The following is a 6,101-nucleotide window of genomic DNA, read 5'->3' as shown; positions in this document are numbered from 1 at the left end:
TATCAACAACAGATGTACCAATTTAACAAAAAAAACAGAACTCAAATCGGAACGATGGGAGCGCCACACGGTGGTTATTCCGGGAACTTTTTGATCAAGGTAGTATATATATATATATATATATATATATATATATATATATATATATATATATATATATATATATATATATATATATACACACAGAAACAGCCCCCTGACGCCATCTCTTGGCTGAAAGAATCGGGGCGCTTGGCGACATATTAAACCCACGGATCTCAGAGTAAATTGACTATCCTCGATAGCTCAAGTGGTTAAGAGCATCCGCCCGGCAAGTGGAAAGATCCGAGGTTCGAGTCCCGGTTGAGGAAATATTTTTACTCTTGTGATCCGTTCGATTCCGCCTTCCCCACCTCTATTGTGTTCGTCCTTTATATGTGTTCCTATCCCTTTTCCTTGTATCTGTTTCTGTATATATGAGTATTTATTCGCCGTTTGGCGGGATTTCGTGTTTGAATGTGTATATATATATATATATATATATATATATATATATGTATATATATATATATGTGTATATATATATATATATATATATATATATATATATATATAACACTTTTTGAAAGTTTCACGGACGTGAATAATAATGTATAACACTTAGAACTAGTGGACACAGACAAAAACACACAGAAACACAAAAAAGAGAATCACTATTTTTCGAATTTTCGGTGGTCACGACCACCGAAAATTCGAACAATAGTGAATCTATTTTTTGTGTGTTTCTGTGTGTTTTTGTCTTTTTCCACTAGTACTAAGTGTTTAAATTATATATATATATATATATATATATATATATATATATATATATATGTATAGCCGATAATGCAGGGCTTACCAATCTTAATTACTAATTCATTATTTTGTCATAATGGCCATAATGAACTACATTTCAGAAAGCCATAGAAAATATTTAATCCCCGCTCGTTCTCTTGATTCTGATTGCCGGGGCTCTTATTTTTCTCTTCTCTTTTGGGTATCCTTCATTCTTCTTCTCGCATGCTTCCGCCATCTCTGCCAGTATGTTCAGTAAATTCTTTCCGTTAGATGTCCCCTTGTCCTTGATTTTCTTCCGCCTCCGTGTTAAAATCTTTGGTATCACTATCGGGTGATGCCATTAAATTTAGAGAGCTTTTTTGCTGAGGGATACTTTTTCCTTTCATTTCGTCTATTTATTTTTTCGGCTAAAATCGTGCATGCTCCTTCAGAGTTGAAATTTAAAATAATTCATTGTAAAATGTTTTTATTTTTAGTCTTACCCACAAAATATAAGAAGCAAAAGAATAAGTATACATTTACATATCTTAACATTCAAATGTTTTAATTTTACATTATGCATTCACAGAAATTTCGATTTTGCGATTTACAAACTTTAGGCCTAAAGGAGAAAAGAATGAATAATAAAGAATCATGTAGAATTTCATGCTGAAGATAAATCCCACGCGCAGTTAAAATTCGTTGTGAGTAAAACACCATGAACCTATGAAACATTCGACTGAAACTCATGCTATCCGTCAATGTGACATGATGAGCTTATAGTACTTACTTTTGCGCCTCGGATTATTTGGCCAATGATGATAATGTCCATTTAAAGCATTTAATTCTACGGTAGTCAGTTTTTTCTTAATGCCATCCTTTATGCTTGGCTCTGAAGGTAATATCCTTCGCAGACGAGGACATGAAAGCAGCCCTAAATAAGAAAATTCAGTCACAGATTTCAGCCGTGAATACTCTGTAAAACATTCATTCTTCCGCATGTACACACAAAGATAGAAGACCAACCCTCTCACTGGTGCCAATATTACCCTAATTGGTTGAGGCTGAATCATTCCCCTTTTTTCTCTATGAAGATTTAATATTGTTGAGAATGGGTTTCAACAATTATCTGAGACTATATTTTTGGGGGAAACTGCCTCCTCTGTGGTTTTGGTTTCCATTAGGTTTCCTATCGTCTCTCCGGAGTTTGGAAGGGATACATATTATCCTACCAAACGCGTTTTCTCGATTGAAGCGACGTGAATAAACATGCATCGAGCAGGAATGAGTGATACCTAGTTACAGTACATTAAAAAGAAATTTAAATCAACTATGGAAGGCTCTCCGAAAAGTAAGCCATCTCTCCACCGGAGTTCCTTTTCCTGTGAGGCGCTCTGAAATGTAATTCGTTGAAGGAACCACTCGCGCTGATGGCGGCGTCTAACGTTCTTTAATGATGCAATAGTCATTCATCCCCGAGTTGGAGGTTGCTTTTAGTGATCTTTTTCCTTTTTCAATTTATTTGAAATGTGGAAGAAATCCTTTTCACAGAAAAACATTTTCTACCACCTGCCTTCTTAGGCCGCGTATAATATATAACATATCACCTCTGAGTGAACCATCTTGTTATCCACGGTGAAGTATTTTCAATTTAGGATTTCCAATGGAGAATTTTTCAAGCACTAATTGGAATATCCAACCGTGATTCAGTGCTTAATCCTAGATTTTATTATATGGTAAATATTGAATGTACTCGTTAGACATCATTGTTGAAACAGTCACATAAAAAAGAAATGAATCAATGAAATATTTTCATTTTTGCATGATGAAGCCGTCAGAATAGCCAGCGAAAACTTCGCGTACTATTAAAAGCCAATAAAACTACTCACAGGGTTTCCGAAAAAATCTTCTATGTACCAATAATAATCATTTTCTACGTCTTGCAACTGATTATTTAATACATTCAACCCCACTGAACGTCTAAACACTGAGGAAGCAGAGTATTTGAAGTTACCGGTCGCAATCGTGAGAACCGGCGGTCAATCGGTATATTAAAATCGTTACGTGTTAAGCACGTATTCCACGAAACACCGCGAGGAAAAATTTAGCGCGACTCGGTATTTAATTAAATTTCAATCACAATTCATTATTTATCCCAACCTGTTGTCAAAAAAAATCCGTTTCATTGGGAGCGAGCGGCAGTAACCTAATGCAGTGCCAAACATCAGCGTTCACCTCTTCGGAGAATTCATCCGGCCGGAGTCCTGCCGAGTTCCTCCTCACTGAAGAGCTCGCTCTAGAGGGAGAAAACACGGCATTGAGGGTTCGCAAGAAGTGCGGGCCTCTTGGGAGTCTTCGTCGTGGAGTGGAGTCCGCGTGGGCACGTGCTGGAGGAGGCGTTTTGAGCGCGGAGGCATTCTTTGCGAGCGGAGATCGTGGCTGCGTGGTGGTGGAGTGAGGTCGAAGGGGAAAGGACGACCCCGTGCACGCCGGGGACGATGGTGCATACTGCACATCAGGATGCGCTACCAATTGCCGCACCCGCGCCCGGAGAAAAACCGGCCGAAAAGCCGGTTCGAGGCGTCGCGTCGTGGGCCTCGGGGTAGCGTCTCGCACTCCCACCTCCTTCCCATCGCCTCCAACCATGTCCTTCGGCCTGCCAGCGGGCATCCCTCCCGCTCTTCGTCCCCGGTCCGTGTCAGGTCGCCGTCCACGCCCCCTCCCTCCGCCGCCCGGGAAACCTCACGGCAGGGAACGCTCCCTCGACTCGAGATGATCCCCCCACTTGAGACGCGGGCGCGCGTCAAATTGCGACGGCACATTCAGAGGGCTACAACCCTCTCGCACTAACTCCCTCCCACACCTACCTCAGCCGGATTTCTGAAAAACTCATTTCTCCTTCCGCCCTTCCATTCCCATTTCCCCTCGCCCTTTACCTCCCACACTCCCCATAACTGCGAAAACAACTCCCCTGTCTCCGAAGAGAAAATCTCTTTGGTCTGCGGCGCTGCGTCGTGTGGTCCAACGTGGGCATCATGTTGTGTGAAGGGACGGCTGTTGTGTGAAGGCCGATTGCGAGGAGCCTCACGCGTGGTTCGCGTTTGGTTCCAAGCTCCCCCCCCCCCCAACACACCAACCCTGGACGGGAAGGGAAGAAAAAGACCAAATGATCTTGCGTGCGAGCTCCCATCAGGAATACTGTCGCGGGCTCCCCCCCCCCCTCCGCTTTTTCTCGTTCCGCCCGTACCTTTAAAGAGCTTCCCTCCTCAGACTACGAGGTCCCTCGGATTCCGAGGCGCCCCGCGAATAAAAACGTGTTGACCCTATTACCACTCAGCTTCTCTCTCGTCTCCTAACCCCTTCCCCTCCGGGAGAGATGAAATCTCGGCCGTGGCCCGTATAGGCACCGGAGCAAATTGACGATGGGGTCGGGAAACGGTGATTTGTGGTAGAAATGCAAGGCTATTTTTATTTCCTTCCCGGCGAGAGATTTTTCACAAACGGAGACCAGAAATCATCGTCCAAAGGGGCTTCGTAAAATGATTTGAGACATCTTTTTCCGTCGCCCTTTTATGAAAATTGCTTGAAAGATACCGACTCACGTTACGGCATGTTTTCGCCCAACTTACGTAATTGAATGAAACCATGGATTTAATTTATTCGCTGACGATTGATGTTATCAAGGTCTAAAACAAATTCAAATATGAGTATTTCGTTACCGCAGAGGTCACCATCGAGCGACATCAAGGATAAATATGTGTAAATACAAGGAAAGTTTACCTTTTGGGTTACATTAAGGAATCTGAGTGAATTCAACCTCCTGGGTATATAACAACACCATTTGGAGAAAATATTTCTCGTGAATATTTAAAAATATGCACAAGATTATGAATACGAGCATGAAACTTTGTCAGATGAACAATATGTTTTATTAGAAATTGGAATAGGGTCTCCATTGGAGTTTTATTCGGCCAGAATAAGAGGAATATTCAAACAACAGAGAAGAAAATGAGTAACGTAATGAGTCCTACTCAAGTTGTGTAGAGCGAAACAAAGAGAAGCCGAAGGGAAATCACGCAGGAGGTCATCGGAAGTTTTCTAGAAACAAATTCAATGTACGTAAACGGACACTTAACCCGTGATATACGATCTTGATTTTATTGAGCACTTGCATTTGAAAGTCCTTAGCAGCAGACTCCATCGTCACTGTCGCTCATTATTTTAACATACTGTCACCATAGTTACAATTTAGTCCTCGGTTGAGGGCTATATTGTTACTACTGACAGGCGAGTCTTTTTTTGTACACGAACCTCGAAATCAAGGTTTCACATGCTTTGTTACTTTTAAGATATTTCTTGAGATTTTTGCACATGACCCCGTGGCTCTACTCGCGTGCAAAGGTTTGGGACCTCCCCGTTGTCTTTAGCTCTCCCCAGCATTCCGATGCGTAATATGAAATACTCGTCAACATAGTAATTGAATTTTGCTTAAAGTGAAGAATGCTCGGTATTCCGAGATGTGATATGGAAAGCAGTAGCCTAATATTTTTTAATCATCCAATTGTTTCGCTGAAATTATGCTCTTATTATAAGTATAGTGTCAGTATAAGTTCAAATGAATATTTGCACGTACTGATTTATATAATTGATTCATTGGTCATATTAGTTGATCAATGGATTGACTAAATAATAATCACGTGTTTGTATGTATTTTCTTCCCTATGGCATCCAGCAATCTCTATGTACTCGGCTCCAAGATATCAAGAGATGAATTTATAATGCTCGTTGCTTGATTATGTGTTGCATTAAATAGTTCATGGGAAGTGCTTATTAGGCACTAATGGTTTTTGTAATTTTTAACACACCACTTAAAAGTAGTTTCTTTCTCATATCTAATTAGTTTCAGTGTTTCCACACGTGAAAGCCATTTTAATTGTGCACCTCCAGCAAGGAACGGGTCTGATCCCCGTAAGTGCGCCAGACGAGAAAATAAACGGATTATCAGTCAAATTTGAGTTAACCAATCTAGAAAAAGTTTTTATAAACTCACATAATCGTCATAATTTTTACTTCCGATCAAGTGCACATAAAAATGGCACTAGGCTCTATGGAATCTCGCCAAATCTTGGTATATTTGACCCAATTCCTTTCTAAGATAGATATATTTTCTTCCCAATGTACACTGGAAAGCATGTGAAGACAAAAGAGTTTCAAGTGGAAGGAAAAGTTTTTCATGATTTCTCTTCATATGATGGATGCCTCCTGCAATTCAGCGCCCAAAAATATGGATCATCTTTAAAGAAGCC

The 6,101-nt window shown here is 40.8% G+C and overlaps 1 non-coding gene across 1 annotated transcript; it reads left to right on the top strand.

Moving 5' to 3' along the window:
- Positions 1 to 274: 274 nt before the first annotated feature.
- On the top strand, positions 275 to 350 carry TRNAA-GGC (transfer RNA alanine (anticodon GGC)). Its single transcript has one exon. It is a non-coding gene; the product is annotated as a tRNA-Ala (tRNA).
- The last annotated feature ends 5,751 nt before the right edge of the window (positions 351 to 6,101 follow it).

The sequence above is a fragment of the Hetaerina americana genome, unplaced genomic scaffold, assembly GCF_022747635.1.
Source record: "Hetaerina americana unplaced genomic scaffold, ioHetAmer1.1.p SCAF_23, whole genome shotgun sequence".
Lineage (NCBI taxonomy): Eukaryota > Metazoa > Arthropoda > Insecta > Odonata > Calopterygidae > Hetaerina > Hetaerina americana.
This window is presented reverse-complemented; position numbering and strand designations above follow the sequence as displayed.